Source organism: Elgaria multicarinata, chromosome 13 (genome assembly GCF_023053635.1).
Source record: "Elgaria multicarinata webbii isolate HBS135686 ecotype San Diego chromosome 13, rElgMul1.1.pri, whole genome shotgun sequence".
Taxonomy (NCBI): domain Eukaryota; kingdom Metazoa; phylum Chordata; class Lepidosauria; order Squamata; family Anguidae; genus Elgaria; species Elgaria multicarinata.
This window is the reverse complement of record NC_086183.1, coordinates 34,040,624-34,059,656: the sequence shown is the minus strand read 5'-3', so window position 1 is coordinate 34,059,656 and position 19,033 is coordinate 34,040,624. Positions and strand designations below refer to the sequence as shown.

Sequence of the window (19,033 nt, the reverse complement as noted above, 5' to 3'; positions counted from 1 at the left end):
GTATTGTGTTTGATTTTACTATGCAATTTGGGGATTTAATTGTTATGTATTGTGTTTGATTTTACTATGCAAATTGGGGGTTAATTGTTGTGTGTTGCAATTTATTGTGTTTTATTTCATTTCTTAAATTTTTATACTGTCCCATAGCCAGGGCTCTCTGGGAAGTTCACAAAAAAATAATTCCAGGCTCATAGAATCATAGAATAGTAGAGTTGGAAGGGGCCTATAAGGCCATCGAGTCCAACCCCCTGCTCAATGCAGGAAACCATATAGTAGTAGTAGTAGTAATAATAATAATAATAATAATAATAATTTTATTTCTTAACCGCCTCTCCCTCTGGATCGAGGCGGGGAACAACATAGAACAATACAGATAGTGGGATAATTGTAAACAGTGAGGTCAAAATAAAATTAACTGCAAAAAGCTGCAACTGCATTATCAGTAAACAAGGTAAATGATAACACCATGGCCCTGACACCAGGATACAATCAGACAGCTGTTGTTAATTGGCTTAATTGGCAGAGGTGTCGATGTATTCGACATAATTATGCATGGGGGGTTAATTGTTGTGAATTTCCCAAAGAGCCTGGTTGTAAGAGTTTGTGCCCACAGGCTTTTTGCAAGGTAAGTGTTCATAGGAATGACGCATCTCATCAGGATCATTAACATCAGTTGAAGACTTCTGACAAGGTGAGTGCAAGACTGTACATGTGTTAGAGTAGAATTATAAAAACTCAGCTTAGCTTAGTCCTATGTACATCGTTTCTCAGACACTGTTAGTTCTGTTGCTTCTTTACTAGCAATTGTTTAAATATCTAGTCATGTTTTATTGGGTTGTGTGGGGTGGCACAGTTTTTGGGATTGCTTCAGGCAGCAAAATACCTTGGGCCAGACCTGGACTTAGGACTGTGTTATACACAGGTAGTGTCCCCTTTATGGGGATGTGTCAGGTTAGCAATGGTCACTTGCAAGCAAGGCTGGCCCTCCATGGAGAACGTTATGTGCTAAGTGCAAGGATTAGCAGACTGTTTGCCTCCCCTTCATGGGTTGGCTGACTAGGTGCTGTGTTACACACAGGCAGTGTCCCCTTTATGTGGACGTCACAGGTTAGCAATGGTCACTTGCAAGCAAGGCTGGCCCTCCATGGAGAACATTATGCGCTAAGTGCAAGGATTAGCAGACTGTTTGCCTCCTCTTCATGGGTTGGCTGACTAGGTGCTGTGTTACACACAGGCAGTGTCCCTTTTATGGGGACGTCACAGGTTAGCAATGGTCTTCGTGGATTATGGAGGTTTTAATTGTTGTGTATTGCATTTACTGTACACATTTAACGTTAGTCATTAGGCAGATTTAAAATATAAATTAATGAGAGGATATTAAATCAAAAGAAATGTTTTTATTATAAATTTTATTTTATTTTTCTAATGAGATATTAATGTAACAATCTAATAAAGGCATCTGAAACCTGAGTTGGTGTATTTATTTTGTCCGTGTGCATTTATTTTGCTTGTGTGTATGTAATAAAAGCATTCTGTTGCAAAAGTGTAATTTTTCTTTTGTCACATTACTCTAAAAAGTTTATTAAGTTTCTCTGAAAGTGCCATTTTTCATGCTATAATGTATCGTCTTATGTTGAAATGTTTTGCATCCTTCCAAAATTTGTTTATGTGCATTTGGCTATCTGCATTTTATTTTACAAAGTATTTTGTGGTTTTAATTGTTGTGAACTGCCCAAAGAAATTAGTTGTAAGAGTTGGTTTGTGTCATTTTTTTTAGGGTTTATCGCAAGGTCCTATTTGTGTTTATTCAGAGGTAAATCCCAATGCATTTAACTGTGGAATGAGAGGACTCCAGATTGGTGAAGTTTGGTTTAGAGTTTGAGTGGTTGTCAGTGATAGGGTTACACACCCCTTACCAGGACTGCGCTTTTACATTTTATATTGCAAAACATTTTGTGGTTTTAATTCTTGTGTATTGCATTTTATTTTGCAATGTGTTTTGAGGGTTTTAATTGTTGTGAATTGCCCGAAGAGCATTGTTGTAAGAGTTAGTTTGTGTCATTTTTAAGGGTTTATTGCAAAGTCGACAGAAGTAAATCGCAATGTGTTTAACTGTGAAATGGTGGGTGAGGGGCCAGCTTGGTTAAAGGTGTTTTAGAGGAACTGTTGGCAGTGATTGGGTTAAATACACCTTACCAAGTTTCCTACTTGCACGTTTTCATTGTTGTGTATTGAATTTTATTATTTTATTATAAAACTTAAATATCACCATAATACAGAAATCTTAAAAGCAAGGAATAAGTAATAAATTGCTATATATATTTAAAAGTAAGAGTCCGACACTATAAATACCCAGTAGGAATTTAACATTAATTATTAGGCAGGTTTAAAATAAGATAAATAAATGGGAGGATAGGTATCAAATAGAAAGGTAGACTGTTTTTTATTATTATGTACTTTAATTTTTCTCTCCTTAGAAACTATTGAAACCATAACCTAATAAAAGCATCTGAAACCTGTGTTGGTACTTTTATTTTGTTTGTGTGAATATAATAAAACATAATAAAACACCGGCATTCTGTTGCAAAAGCGTCTCCTTCCTTTGCTTTCTTAATAGTCTAAAATGTTGAGTATGTTTCTCTGTAAGTGCTATTTCCCATACTGTATTGTACCGTCGTCTTAGGTTTAAACCCTTTTGCATCCTTCCAACAGTTGGGAAATGCTATTTCCCATACTGTATTGTACCGTCGTCCTTAGTTTAAACCTTTGCACCCTTCCAACAATTGGCTATCTGCATTTTATTTCAAAATGCATTTTGTGCCTTTAATTGTTGTCAGTAGACCAAAGAGCTTGATTGTAAAGAGTTTGTGCCCAATTTGTGATAAATCCTAACAGTGTTCAGTTCCCAATCAGGCTTTCTGCAGGTTAAGTATGAAATGGAATGACACATCCCATTACTTCTGTCAAGGTAAGTGTATAATTTGTACATGTGTGAGAGCAGAATTATTAAAAAAACCTCAGTCCTATGTATATCTTTGCTCAGAGACATTGTTAGTTCTCTTGCTGCTTTACTGGTAATTGTTTCATGACCTAGTCATGTTTTATTGGGTTGTGTGGGGTGGCACAGTTTTTGGGATTGCTTCAGGCAGCAAAACACCTTGGGCCAGACCTGGATTTAGAACTGGGTTAGACACAGCCTGCTTCCCCTACATGGGATATCTCAGGTTAGCAATCCTGACTTGCAAGCATGGCTGACCCTCATCCATGGAGGAAGTTATGGTTGAAGTTCTGAGACATAGAGGCCTCAGAACTTGGTTGTAAGAGTTTGTTTGTGCCAACTTTGTGATAAATTTTAACAGTGTTCAGTTCCCAATCAGGCTTTCTGCAAGGTAATTGTGCATAGGAATGACACATCCCAACAGTATCGTTAGCGTCAGTTGAAGACTTTGAGGACCAGGCCCACTCCCATGTCTTCTGACAAGGTAAGTATATAATGTGGAGATGTGTGAGAGCAGAATCATAAAAACTCAACTTTCCAGAGTCATTGTTTTGTTGCTTCTTTACTCACAATAGTTATATTGCCTAGTCATGTTTTATTGGGTTGTGCAATTTTTTGTATTGCTTCAGGCAGCAAAATACCTTGGGCCAGACCTGGACTTAGAACTGTGTTACACACAGCCTGTATCCCCTACACGGGGATATCCCAGGTCAGTGAAGGTGCCCTAGAAAGCAGAGCAAGCCCATGTGTTTTGAGGGTTTTAGTTGAATATTGCGTTTTATTTCATGGCTCACTGTGAGGAATACTAAGAGTGGTATTTTTGCGTGAAACTACATGTGAGCACAGTTGTGATCTTGATCACGCTTGATTCCTGTACTGAGGATGTGCTCAGGGACACCCTATTCCTAAATTCTTAGTGTATCTCCAGGATTCCTATTGGAAATCCCACGAGCCCTTAAAGGACTGGATTTCCTGATAATGCACAACCCTAGGCAAGAAGCGTACATCTAACGAGAGGATGTATGGCTGGTTCCAGGTGTTCAGAAATTCCTGTTTGAGAGAAGGGTGGGTCACTCTTGGGTCGACCTGTGCCAGGAGAAGGACAGAGGACTTGCAACCCTGTGGACTCCCTTGGACCTCTCATGCTATCCTTCTGGGAAGGCTGTCTTGAGTTGGGATGTGAAGTCATTATTGTGATGGTCCCGCTCCTGCCAAGAATTTTGAAGGTGCTGGTAGGAGATGATGGATCTGTCCTATGGCAGTCTTACTACGGAGTGTCTCAGGGCTTTATTTGACCCCCAAGCTTTTCAACATCTACAGGAAACCACCGGGAGACGTTTACCAGGGGTGCGGGCTGAGGCATCACGAATGGCACCTAGCTTCGCCTCTCCTTCTCAGCTAACAGAGGTGGGGCAGTTGGAGCCCTGAACCAGCGCACGGGCAGGAGAATGGACTGGATGAGGGCCAATAAACTGAGATTCAATCTAGTCAAAACAGACATACTGTTTGCGGGTGGTTTATCATTCCGGCTTAGTGACATTGACCCTGTTCTGTTGGGGGGTTTCAGACTTCCTAATCGGTGACGTGTGTAGTTTGGGGATGGTCATGGATCCATCGTTGCCCTTAGAGGCACAGGCTCCCTCAGTGGCTCAGAGTAGCTTTCCATTAGTTTAGGCCAGGGAGGAGCAGCTCCAGTTGTTTTGGCCTAAAACTCCCATGAACCCCTGCCATTGGCTATGCTGGCTGGAGCTGATGGGGATTGTAGTCCAAAACAACTGAGGTCACCTTTTTTTAATTTCCATTTGTATTTTGGTTGTGTTTTACTTTATTTTAGTTCATTTTTTTCTTTTTATTTACTGCACCCAATCCCAAAGTTCTTCAAGCATTTAAAATAATAAGAAATTAAAACAGAATAAAACTAGCCAAGATTCAAACAACAGAAATAAATATACTAAACTAAAACCAGCAGGAGTGAAAATCACTAAAATCACTATGTGTCTAATAATATTTAAAATAACTAAAAAGAAGTAAAAACATCCCTTTAACAGGAGGTGCTCTGAGCCCCCGAGGGAGCCTGTGCCTCTGTGGACGATGACGGATCCATCATCGTCCCCAACCTGCAGACCTCACCCTTTAGGAAGTCTGAAACCCCCTTCCAGAACAGGGTGACTGTCACTTAACCGGATAGATGAACCACCCACAAACAGTATTTCTGTCTTGTCTCGATTGAATCTCAGTTTATTGGGCCCTCATCCAGCCCACTCCTCTGCCCATGCGCTGGTTCAGAGCTTCAACTGCCTCACCTCTGTTTAGCTGAGAAGGAGAGGTGGAGCTACGTGTCATTGGTGATGCCCCCGCCTGCACCCCTGGTTAATGTCTCCCAGCGGATTTCATGTAGATGTTGGGGAGCATGGGGGTCAACTACAGCCCTGAGGCACCCTGTAGCAAGGCCACCATAGGACAGACCCATTATCCCCTTGCCAACATCTTCTCTAAGGGGCATTCTAGGCAGGAGCGGAACGGTTGCAATATGTGACTTCACATCCCAACCCAGGACAGCCTTCCCAGAAGGATAGCCTAAGAGGTCCAAGGGACTCCACAGGGTTGCAGGTCCTTCTCCTGGCAAAGGATACAAGCAGGCTTGCACGTCCCTCACCTGGCTCAGGTCGACCTAATCATTTCATGACCTAGTCATGTTTTATTGGGTTGTGTGGGGTGGCACAGTTTTTGGGATTGCTTCAGGCAGCAAAACACCTTGGGCCAGACCTGGATTTAGAACTGGGTTAGACACAGCCTGCTTCCCCTACATGGGATATCTCAGGTTAGCAATCCTGACTTGCAAGCATGGCTGACCCTCATCCATGGAGGAAGTTATGGTTGAAGTTCTGAGACATAGAGGCCTCAGAACTTGGTTGTAAGAGTTTGTTTGTGCCAACTTTGTGATAAATTTTAACAGTGTTCAGTTCCCAATCAGGCTTTCTGCAAGGTAATTGTGCATAGGAATGACACATCCCAACAGTATCGTTAGCGTCAGTTGAAGACTTTGAGGACCAGGCCCACTCCCATGTCTTCTGACAAGGCAAGTATATAATGTGGAGATGTGTGAGAGCAGAATCATAAAAACTCAACTTTCCAGAGACATTGTTTTGTTGCTTCTTTACTCACAATAGTTATATTGCCTAGTCACGTTTTATTGGGTTGTGCAATTTTTTGTATTGCTTCAGGCAGCAAAATACCTTGGGCCAGACCTGGACTTAGAACTGTGTTACACACAGCCTGTATCCCCTACACGGGGATATCCCAGGTCAGTGAAGGTGCCCTAGAAAGCAGAGCAAGCCCATGTGTTTTGAGGGTTTTAGTTGAGTATTGCGTTTTATTTCATGGCTCACTGTGAGGAATACTAAGAGTGGTATTCTTGCGTGAAACTACATGTGAGCACAGTTGTGATCTTGATCACGCTTGATTCCTGTACTGAGGATGTGCTCAGGGACACCCTATTCCTAAATTCTTAGTGTATCTCCAGGATTCCTATTGGAAATCCCACGAGCCCTTAAAGGACTGGATTTCCTGATAATGCACAACCCTAGGCAAGAAGCGTACATCTAACGAGAGGATGTATGGCTGGTTCCAGGTGTTCAGAAATTCCTGTTTGAGAGAAGGGTGGGTCACTCTTGGGTCGACCTGTGCCAGGAGAAGGACAGAGGACTTGCAACCCTGTGGACTCCCTTGGACCTCTCATGCTATCCTTCTGGGAAGGCTGTCTTGAGTTGGGATGTGAAGTCATTATTGTGATGGTCCCGCTCCTGCCAAGAATTTTGAAGGTGCTGGTAGGAGATGATGGATCTGTCCTATGGCAGTCTTACTACGGAGTGTCTCAGGGCTTTATTTGACCCCCAAGCTTTTCAACATCTACAGGAAACCACCGGGAGACGTTTACCAGGGGTGCGGGCTGAGGCATCACGAATGGCACCTAGCTTCGCCTCTCCTTCTCAGCTAACAGAGGTGGGGCAGTTGGAGCCCTGAACCAGCGCACGGGCAGGAGAATGGACTGGATGAGGGCCAATAAACTGAGATTCAATCTAGTCAAGACAGACATACTGTTTGCGGGTGGTTTATCATTCTGGCTTAGTGACATTGACCCTGTTCTGTTGGGGGGTTTCAGACTTCCTAATCGGTGACGTGTGTAGTTTGGGGATGGTCATGGATCCATCGTTGCCCTTAGAGGCACAGGCTCCCTCAGTGGCTCAGAGTAGCTTTCCATTAGTTTAGGCCAGGGAGGAGCAGCTCCAGTTGTTTTGGCCTAAAACTCCCATGAACCCCTGCCATTGGCTATGCTGGCTGGAGCTGATGGGGATTGTAGTCCAAAACAACTGAGGTCACCTTTTTTTAATTTCCATTTGTATTTTGGTTGTGTTTTACTTTATTTTAGTTCATTTTTTTCTTTTTATTTACTGCACCCAATCCCAAAGTTCTTCAAGCATTTAAAATAATAAGAAATTAAAACAGAATAAAACTAGCCAAGATTCAAACAACAGAAATAAATATACTAAACTAAAACCAGCAGGAGTGAAAATCACTAAAATCACTATGTGTCTAATAATATTTAAAATAACTAAAAAGAAGTAAAAACATCCCTTTAACAGGAGGTGCTCTGAGCCCCCGAGGGAGCCTGTGCCTCTGTGGACGATGACGGATCCATCATCGTCCCCAACCTGCAGACCTCACCCTTTAGGAAGTCTGAAACCCCCTTCCAGAACAGGGTGACTGTCACTTAACCGGATAGATGAACCACCCACAAACAGTATTTCTGTCTTGTCTCGATTGAATCTCAGTTTATTGGGCCCTCATCCAGCCCACTCCTCTGCCCATGCGCTGGTTCAGAGCTTCAACTGCCTCACCTCTGTTTAGCTGAGAAGGAGAGGTGGAGCTACGTGTCATTGGTGATGCCCCCGCCTGCACCCCTGGTTAATGTCTCCCAGCGGATTTCATGTAGATGTTGGGGAGCATGGGGGTCAACTACAGCCCTGAGGCACCCTGTAGCAAGGCCACCATAGGACAGACCCATTATCCCCTTGCCAACATCTTCTCTAAGGGGCATTCTAGGCAGGAGCGGAACGGTTGCAATATGTGACTTCACATCCCAACCCAGGACAGCCTTCCCAGAAGGATAGCCTAAGAGGTCCAAGGGACTCCACAGGGTTGCAGGTCCTTCTCCTGGCAAAGGACACAAGCAGGCTTGCACGTCCCTCACCTGGCTCAGGTCGACCTAATCATTTCATGACCTAGTCATGTTTTATTGGGTTGTGTGGGGTGGCACAGTTTTTGGGATTGCTTCAGGCAGCAAAACACCTTGGGCCAGACCTGGATTTAGAACTGGGTTAGACACAGCCTGCTTCCCCTACATGGGATATCTCAGGTTAGCAATCCTGACTTGCAAGCATGGCTGACCCTCATCCATGGAGGAAGTTATGGTTGAAGTTCTGAGACATAGAGGCCTCAGAACTTGGTTGTAAGAGTTTGTTTGTGCCAACTTTGTGATAAATTTTAACAGTGTTCAGTTCCCAATCAGGCTTTCTGCAAGGTAATTGTGCATAGGAATGACACATCCCAACAGTATCGTTAGCGTCAGTTGAAGACTTTGAGGACCAGGCCCACTCCCATGTCTTCTGACAAGGCAAGTATATAATGTGGAGATGTGTGAGAGCAGAATCATAAAAACTCAACTTTCCAGAGTCATTGTTTTGTTGCTTCTTTACTCACAATAGTTATATTGCCTAGTCACGTTTTATTGGGTTGTGCAATTTTTTGTATTGCTTCAGGCAGCAAAATACCTTGGGCCAGACCTGGACTTAGAACTGTGTTACACACAGCCTGTATCCCCTACACGGGGATATCCCAGGTCAGTGAAGGTGCCCTAGAAAGCAGAGCAAGCCCATGTGTTTTGAGGGTTTTAGTTGAGTATTGCGTTTTATTTCATGGCTCACTGTGAGGAATACTAAGAGTGGTATTCTTGCGTGAAACTACATGTGAGCACAGTTGTGATCTTGATCACGCTTGATTCCTGTACTGAGGATGTGCTCAGGGACACCCTATTCCTAAATTCTTAGTGTATCTCCAGGATTCCTATTGGAAATCCCACGAGCCCTTAAAGGACTGGATTTCCTGATAATGCACAACCCTAGGCAAGAAGCGTACATCTAACGAGAGGATGTATGGCTGGTTCCAGGTGTTCAGAAATTCCTGTTTGAGAGAAGGGTGGGTCACTCTTGGGTCGACCTGTGCCAGGAGAAGGACAGAGGACTTGCAACCCTGTGGACTCCCTTGGACCTCTCATGCTATCCTTCTGGGAAGGCTGTCTTGAGTTGGGATGTGAAGTCATTATTGTGATGGTCCCGCTCCTGCCAAGAATTTTGAAGGTGCTGGTAGGAGATGATGGATCTGTCCTATGGCAGTCTTACTACGGAGTGTCTCAGGGCTTTATTTGACCCCCAAGCTTTTCAACATCTACAGGAAACCACCGGGAGACGTTTACCAGGGGTGCGGGCTGAGGCATCACGAATGGCACCTAGCTTCGCCTCTCCTTCTCAGCTAACAGAGGTGGGGCAGTTGGAGCCCTGAACCAGCACACGGGCAGAAGAATGGACTGGATGAGGGCCAATAAACTGAGATTCAATCTAGTCAAGACAGACATACTGTTTGCGGGTGGTTTATCATTCCGGCTTAGTGACATTGACCCTGTTCTGTTGGGGGGTTTCAGACTTCCTAATCGGTGACGTGTGTAGTTTGGGGATGGTCATGGATCCATCGTTGCCCTTAGAGGCACAGGCTCCCTCAGTGGCTCAGAGTAGCTTTCCATTAGCTTAGGCCAGGGAGGAGCAGCTCCAGTTGTTTTGGCCTAAAACTCCCATGAACCCCTGCCATTGGCTATGCTGGCTGGAGCTGATGGGGATTGTAGTCCAAAACAACTGAGGTCACCATTTTTTTAATTTCCATTTGTATTTTGGTTGTGTTTTACTTTATTTTAGTTCATTTTTTTCTTTTTATTTACTGCACCCAATCCCAAAGTTCTTCAAGCATTTAAAATAATAAGAAATTAAAACAGAATAAAACTAGCCAAGATTCAAACAACAGAAATAAATATACTAAACTAAAACCAGCAGGAGTGAAAATCACTAAAATCACTATGTGTCTAATAATATTTAAAATAACTAAAAAGAAGTAAAAACATCCCTTTAACAGGAGGTGCTCTGAGCCCCCGAGGGAGCCTGTGCCTCTGTGGACGATGACGGATCCATCATCGTCCCCAACCTGCAGACCTCACCCTTTAGGAAGTCTGAAACCCCCTTCCAGAACAGGGTGACTGTCACTTAACCGGATAGATGAACCACCCACAAACAGTATTTCTGTCTTGTCTCGATTGAATCTCAGTTTATTGGGCCCTCATCCAGCCCACTCCTCTGCCCATGCGCTGGTTCAGAGCTTCAACTGCCTCACCTCTGTTTAGCTGAGAAGGAGAGGTGGAGCTACGTGTCATTGGTGATGCCCCCGCCTGCACCCCTGGTTAATGTCTCCCAGCGGATTTCATGTAGATGTTGGGGAGCATGGGGGTCAACTACAGCCCTGAGGCACCCTGTAGCAAGGCCACCATAGGACAGACCCATTATCCCCTTGCCAACATCTTCTCTAAGGGGCATTCTAGGCAGGAGCGGAACGGTTGCAATATGTGACTTCACATCCCAACCCAGGACAGCCTTCCCAGAAGGATAGCCTAAGAGGTCCAAGGGACTCCACAGGGTTGCAGGTCCTTCTCCTGGCAAAGGACACAAGCAGGCTTGCACGTCCCTCACCTGGCTCAGGTCGACCTAATCATTTCATGACCTAGTCATGTTTTATTGGGTTGTGTGGGGTGGCACAGTTTTTGGGATTGCTTCAGGCAGCAAAACACCTTGGGCCAGACCTGGATTTAGAACTGGGTTAGACACAGCCTGCATCCCCTTTATGGGATGTCTCAGATTAGCCATGGTGCCCTTCCAAGCATGGGCATTCCCTCCTTTATGGAGAACATTATGGTCTAAATGCTGTAACTTAGTGGACTTCTTTGCCTCCTCTTCACGAGGACCACTGACTTGGGACTGTGTTACACACAGCCAGGATTCCCTTCATGGGAATGTCTCAGGTTAGTGAAGATGCCCTAGGAAGCATGGCAGCTCCTTCATGGAGAATGCTACGCTTGAAGTTCAGGGATTTAGCAGTCTGGCCTACCTCTTCACGGGGATGACCGACTTAACTGACAGGCACATTCCAAATAACATGTATTTCAATAGTTCTCTCAGAAAAGAGACATTTACACTGAGATTGTTTACTTGGCGGTATAAAAAGGCTGCTCTGGGAATTCCCTCTCCTGTTGGGGTTCAGCCCACCGCTGTGCTAACTCTCTTTTGCTGTGGGAAATAATTCTGTTACTAGTGTCTCACTGGTCTCTTTGTGTTTTGGATATCCACAATACCTGGGGGGCCTTGTCTGGGATTTGACAGCGCTCATCAGAACCACACCGGCAGAAGCTCTCTGGGGACTGCCATTCCAGCGCTCATCCAAGGTAAGAGACCTTTTGAAATACCTATTGGTTTAGCCTCCTGTTTCAGGTGACACCATGGGTCTGGATCACACTGGACTCCCAACCCAAGACTTCTGTGAGACCCAGCAAAACAGACTTAGAAAAGTGGGCCTGGTCCATTGGAGGTGAGGTTTGACATGGCTGGGCCCAGCACAAAAGACAGGTCAGTAAAACAGGTGCCTGAGGAAGCAAGTGAGCAGAGCTGCTGTTGACACCCATAGTGTCATAACAAAAGGTTTGGGCCAGGACCTGCAAATTTGAGAATGATTAAAATGTTCAGATTCTGTTTAAGATAGCTAGGAAGAAGTTGAATGATTTGTGGCTTAGTTTGCAAAGAGACAGGTAGAAGAAGCGCTTAAATCTAGCACATAGCAAAAGGTGTTGTGGAGCCTAGAGACAAGAACTGAGAAAGAAAGGGGAGGGAGTTTTCTCCTGCCAAAGAAAGAAAGGTTTTTTTTAGGCTGTTGTATATTTAAGCTTCCTGCATTATTATTTTTAAGGCATCACTAGCATTGAATTGTAGAAGGAGTAGAAATGTCAGACTCTGAAGAGTTAAACTGCATTTAGAGTTCAAGCGATTAAGAAAGAATCTCATTTTTTAAAAAGCCCACAAAGCAATAACAATGCAGAATCCATGTTAGATTCAAGGGCAGAGGCAATGGATGAGAACATGGTGTGAGCAAAAAGCAAAATCACCCTAGAATATGCCACTATTGTGGTCAAATTGGTCACTAGAAAATGAGTGTCTTAATAAGCCTGGCCAGCTTATGCAGACACCTCATAAAGCTAGCTGATCTACACTAAAGTTTCAAGATTTTCTTACAGCTACACTGTCTGCTAAAAAAATTACAACTGTTGTAGGCATGTTTCTTAACTAACTGCCTCACTATCCAGACCAACATGCTTTGGTTTAAGTCCTTCCTCTTTAAGCAGAAAGCTATTCTGTAAATAAAGATTTACTCACCACATGAAGCATTTCTTGATGCCCTAAATACGTTGTGACCTTGCTGCAAAGCATGGTGTGTGTGTTCTCCGGATTCCTCTTCATGAAATCCAAACTTCCAGCCTGATCACCTGGGGGTCTTGGAATTTGATGAAATCCCTTTTTTGCAATTAAGAAAAGGGAGTATCAAGGATATCAGGGCACACCATGTTTCCAGGGAAGGGCAAGCTCATACCTTCTGTGTGGTCTGATCTATATGCAGTTGATAATGCAGAATTACTCTAGTTGGCAATCTTTATGATGTGTGGCCGGCCTCTGGCACTTATGAACAAGAGATTAGTCCTTATGGAACCCTCATGGGTAAACAAGTGACTCTCCCTCTACTAAAATTCAGGCCACCAAACTCCAGCTAACAGATGATCAAGTATTAAGACTATGGCCGTGCATAAATGAGTTAGTTTAAGGTTCTCATTCACAGATTAAAGACACCCAGACGAGCCCTGCCACGACCACCGGCCAAAGTCTGCGTCTGCATCAAGGTTCTTCAGTGGACAAGAGGACCCTGGTGCCCAAGTGGAAAGGTCCCTACCAGATCTTCCCAGATCCACACATAACGCTGCAAGAGGGCCGTTGACCCAGACTTCGCCAGCTAAGTGTAGACAGCAACCAAGGCGGCGCTCTCAAGGACAACGCAGGCGATTTCTCCCCATAGTGGCCAACAACAGGTGTTGACTGCTTCTCCCAAGACCCAGCGGATTATGCCCCTCTACAAATATTTAAGGGCCATAATAATGCCCAGCCACTCACCAGAAACCAAAATAGACTTTGCAACTGAGAATCTAGTGCCTGAATTTGCTTCCCTCCCCCTTTCCCCCCTCCAACCTCCCCTCCTCCACCCCCTTTCCTTTTGTGTCATGTGTTTTAGATTGTAAGCCTGTGGGCAGGGATGTTTTTTAGATTGTAAGCCTGTGGGCAGGGACTGTCTTAAGATATATTTTTGTAAGCTGCCTCGAGAGCCTTTTTGGCTAAATAGCAGGATAAAAGTGCTTAAATAAATAAATAAATAAATAAAGGATGGACTATAATCCATCCCAGTATGAAACCCCTCTATGCTACCAGTTCAATGGCTCATATCAAAATGCCACACATATTCAATGACAAGAACCCACAGGAGATTACCCAAACAGCAAAAGTTATTGTGGATTACTTGTTTGGCACTAATTAGGGGAAAGTTTTAAGAGGTAGAACACAGCACAAGATTCTGGGCTTCCAGAACTTTGTCTACTCTCCTTTGACCTTAATGTGATCTCATTTGCTGGTTTAAAGATAAAGCAATGTAAATTTTTAAACTTCATTCAAGTTTCAGGTAGACACTTCCAAAAGATTATTAGCAAACACAAAGACCTCTTTATTAGTAGCACTGTTGGTTCTTTCTCCTTTACTGTCGTGTTTCAAAAGCAGTTACACACTGATAATGGTATAATAAGTAAACCCAATGTAGCAAAATGCCATAAAGATTACAACCAAATAATAGAGAGATCTCTCTTTTCTGTTATATGGTATTCCAGATGGTGCAGAGCATATTCCTCTACCAGTATGTTTTTCCAAAGGTGAGAAATGGTTAATCTATCCAGCATTAAATGTCCACAGACTCCATTGGCTATGTGGACCATGGGCATATAAGATCCTGCCACAGAACTATTGCCTAGTCTCAGTTCACATACCAGTTTAACAGCAGACATAGAATCATAGAATAGCAGAGTTGGAAGGGGCCTACAAGGCCATCGAGTCCAACCCCCTGCTCAATGCAGGAATCCACCCTAAAGTATTTGCAACCAAAAGGTCAAAAGGGCTGTTAATAATTCTTTGGAAACGGGATACACTAGATCCCATCAATTCATGAGGATCTTGCTTCCAGTAAACCTCTGACACAGCAGAGGCCAATCAAAACTGCCACAATTGATGCCATTTCTGCCCTTTAAGCCGAAACATAAGAGATTTCGCAAGTCACACTACAAAACTGCATGACCCTTGATGTCTTATTATTATTTATTTATATAGCGCCATCGATGTACATGGTGCAGTACAAAGAAGAATCTGTGCCGTGATTAATACTTCTTGCTGCACAAACATAAGCTAGAACTATGGAATAGAAACTGATTAGATAATGTATTTTAGCTAGTTTCCATGGAAAAAAAGACACACACACTGAGGTTGTTTACTCAGCAATGCAAAAAGCCTGCCATAGCTATTCCCTGGGCCTCTCCTCTCGGGGTTCAGCACACATAGGTGCTCATTTTGCAGCCGAAAATAAAGCTGTTGCTAGTGACTCACTGGTCTCTTTGTCAGTTTCTTGGAAAGCCACAACAATATGTATTATTGTGAAGCTGGTAACAAGTGTGAAGTGGAAAGAGGGACATACTAAACTGAAGGACACTGAATGGCCATTGAAATGCATTGGTTTATTCCGAATGGCCATAGGATATCATTGGAGGAGTTCAGGGATCATCTACAAATCAAAATACCTAAAGGAGTTAAACGTTTAGTTTTCATAGAAAACCATGCAAAATCAAAATATAAACTAACAGTGGTTTTACGGAACAACTACTATGAGCCCCCAACACTGTGATTATAGGGATCATCCCCAAATTCAAGAAGAAATCAGAATGCAATAAAAAGAGAGTAATAAGAGTTTTATACACTGCTTTATAAGCACAGTTCTAAAACACCCAAATATGAGAAAGGAATTTTGTCGCAACATGCCAAAAGTTATTTAAATGTTTCTATATGCCCCGCCACAGCGCCCACAACTTACAACAGGCCGGTTTCAAAATGGCCATAGGAAAACATTGGGCTGTCAGGCAGCCCCAGAAAAAGGGGAGCCCCAAAATTCTTGTGGAGGTTTGTAATAAGGCCTTAAGCATCCTAAGAGTTTTTGCTGGAGGCATGCTCCATTGGAATTGTCCGCACTTTGCGCATGGCCACATTAGGTTCCTTCAGAATGGCCATAGGAAGCACTGGGCTGTGGAAATAGTTTAAGACCCTCTAATAGACATAGAGATAAATACATCCAGTTTGCTGGCTGGGAAAAGAAGGGAATCTTACCAGTTGAGAGGCTTTGTGGACGAGGGTCGAGTTATTGATGATAGCAAGCTCAAGGATAAGTTAAATGGAATTAAACTCTCTTGGTTTCAAATGTAGCAAGTAAAAACTTTCTTAAAACACATGGCCAGGGAGTAGACCTCCGCCCCCTCACTCCCTTTGAATAACTATGCCTAAATCCTAAGGGAAAAGATAAGGGACTGACTTCAGAAATATTTGATCTGTTAGAAAAGGTTGGCAATTCCTCCCTGGCATTGAAGAACATGTGAGAATCCGGCCTACATATCCAGATAGAGGATGAAAAGTGGAGAAAAATCTGTACAAATCCCCCACTTAGAACCATATTGTTCACACACCGTGAATTCTTTGTCTGGGTTGCCCTGCAGCCTCTTTGGTCCATATTTTAAAGTTTCTAGTTCCTGAAGACAGAACTTTCATAGAATCATAGAACAGCAGAGTTGGAAGGGGCCTACAAAGCCATTGAGTCCAAACCCCTGCTCAATGCAGGAATACCCTAAAGCATCCCTGATAGGTGGTTGTCCAGCTGCCTTTTGAATGCCTCTAGTGTGGGAGAGCCCACAACCTCCCTAGGTCACTGATTCCATTGTCGTACTGCTCTAACAGTCAGGATGTTTTTCCTGATGTCCAGCTGGAATCTGGCTTCCTTTAACTTGAGTCTGTTATTCCGTGTCCTGCACTCTGAGAGGATTGAGAAGAGATCATGGCCCTCCTCTGTGTGACAACCTTTTAAGTATTTGAAGAGTGCTCTCGTGTCTCTCCTCAATCTTCTCTTCTCCAGGCTAAACCTGCCCAGTTCTTTCAGTCTCTCTTCATAGGGCTTTGTTTCCAGACCCCTGATCATCCTGGTTGCTCTCCTCTGAACACGCTCCAGCTTGTCTACATCCTTCTTGAATTGTGGAGCCCAGAACTGGACGCAATACTCTAGATGAGGCCTAACCAGGGCCGAATAGAGAGGAACCAGTACCTCACATGATTTGGAAGCTATACTTCTATTAATGCAGCCCAAAATAGCATTGGCCTTTCTTGCAGCCATATCACACTGTCGGCTCCTATTCAGCTTGTGATCTACAACAATTCCAAGATCCTTCTCGTTTGTAGTATTGCTGAGCCAAGTATCCCCCATCTTGTAACTCTGCATTTGGTTTCTATTTCCTAGATGTAGAACTTGGCATTTATCCCTATTAAATTTCATTCTGTTGTTTTCAGCCCAGCGCTCCAGCCTATCAAGATCACTTTGAAGTTTGTTTCTGTCTTCCAGGGTATTAGCTATCCCACCCAATTTGGTGTCATCTGCAAATTTGAGCAGCGTTCCCTGCACCTCCTCGTCCAAATCATTAATAAAAATGTTGAAGAGCCCTGGGCCCAGGACTGAGCCCTGCGGTAGCCCACTCGTTGCTTCGGTACCCCCCACTCAGTACTCCGCACTCGGTAACGTCAACACGACTTTTTGCACTGTTTAAGGGCGCACTCCTAAGAATGTTTAGAGGGGGGGAAGGCCTACAACTCCCAGCATGCCCTAGATACCAAGGCTGGCTGGAGCATGCTGGGAGTTGTAGGCCGTTGTTTCTCTTTGTAAACCGTCGTAGGATTTCGCCCTTCGAGCTGCCGAACGGGGCCCTTCGTGGCTGTCTTGGCACCGTTAAGGCTGCCGTCCTGGACGCCCTGGCTTGCGAGTAAGTGCCATCCTCGGACCCAAAGAGACTTCTGGGCGGCCGTGTCTCGAGATCGCGCTGTCAAGACGCCTTTTTTTCCGTCCACACCCGAGAGCGCGCTAAAACAAGGCAACAGCATCAATCCCCAAACGGGCGAGAGTTCGAAGAAGCCAACCAACAGCTCGCCCTTTTTCCTTTGCCGATTTCTCGAGGAACGGGGAAGGTTCCGACGCCCGGCGAGGCCGGGGATGGAGGCGAGAGGCCGGGAGGAAGGGCGGCCGGCGGGCGGGCGAGGGGGCTTCTCCTCCTGGAACCACCGCCGCCGCCCCCCACCCGGCTCCCCCCGCCACTCTTCTGCCAGGGACCCTCGGGCTCCGCCGCGTCCCTGCTTTGCGGTGCCGCCCACGCTCTCCATCTCCCTCCGGGGACCGGCAGCCCGCGCAGGGGGAAAGGCGTTCCCGCAGTCGGCTCTCCCTTCACTTTCAGTTCCTAAGTGGCGCACAGAAAGGGGCTGTTGGCGCACAGAAAGCGGCGCCGGCGGCGCCCCGAAACCTCTCCGGGAGGCGCGAGAAGGCGCAATGAAGGGGGACCCTCAGCAGGCGGGCCAAAGTCCCGGGCCCCCCATGACCCACACTTAGCCGCGCCCTGAAAAGGGGCGGGGGGTTAGAGACCACCCCTTCCCTTAATTACAGGAGAGGCCTGGAGCAGGTAAAATCGATTCTGATTGGCTGGGGGCGGGTATAGGTAGGTGGAAAGGAGCGCCGGAGTGACAGTCCCCGTGAGGGCTGGGGGAGGGTCTGCGTTGGGGTGGGTGGCGTTTGGGTAGGGCCAGGCGAAAGTGCGCAGCTAAAGCCTGATCTGCCCGCCCCCCCCCCGCCCCCCGTGGCCATCAAGCTGGGTGCCTCAGTGGCCAATGAGTTCGGCGACTAGACCTGGCCACTGGAATGCTTACTGCCAGAGTCTGAAACCCTGTTCCTCGTCCACCACCATTCAGTCCTTAATTCTCTCTCCCCAATCTTAGGCACCCCCAACCCCCACCCACCATTCAAGACAGAGGAGAATGGGTTCCACCCCCCACACACACTGAAGCCTTCATCTGAAGCAAGTCTGGATAAAATCAAGGTGGAAAAGTCAGTTACAGTTTAGGTAGGTAGCAAACATTCCATTTCAACCTAAGGAGACATCTGGGCCAGATCTACACATCGTTGTGAAGGCGCTTCAGTGCGCTTTTTTAAAGTACGTACCTAAATGAGGTGCCTCTTTCTTTACTGCCTCATGCGCCTTTTCTTTCGTTTTGTTCCGTCGGAGCGGTTCACACTTCTGTCCCTTCCGTCCCAAGTGGGCGTTTCTTAGAGGCTGGCTTTGGTGGATGCTTGTGACGTTCTCCCTTGCTCCCCCCCCTTTTTTAAAAAAAAATTCCTCAAATTCCAGAATTTCCTGTTTGGGTCGTTGTGGAGAAGATGGAGTCCATGGATAGCCAAACGGAATTAGTCAGCACCAAGGAAAGTGAATTGCAAGGTGGACCGTGTGGGCTCTGCTCACTGTCCTGACTAAGCCATTTAGACAACTTGTTCAAGCCAAGTTTAGAGATGTTGACCTCAGCAACAAATGTTGACTCTCTGTTGCAAGTCAGAGGTCTGTTACCGAATGACCTTTTAATAGATCTGTTGTAATATGTTTGACTCAAGCTATGTCTGGGTAGA

The 19,033-nt window shown here is 45.1% G+C and overlaps 1 protein-coding gene across 1 annotated transcript in view; it reads right to left on the bottom strand.

The window, feature by feature from the left end:
* Positions 1–18,683, bottom strand: part of FBXO27 (F-box protein 27) — a 37,971-nt gene extending 19,288 nt beyond the window's left edge. The window contains exon 1 of the mRNA XM_063139875.1: positions 18,575–18,683. The gene's annotated coding sequence lies outside the window, so the exon portion shown is untranslated. The remainder of the gene's footprint in view (positions 1–18,574) is intronic.
* Positions 18,684–19,033: the final 350 nt, after the last annotated feature.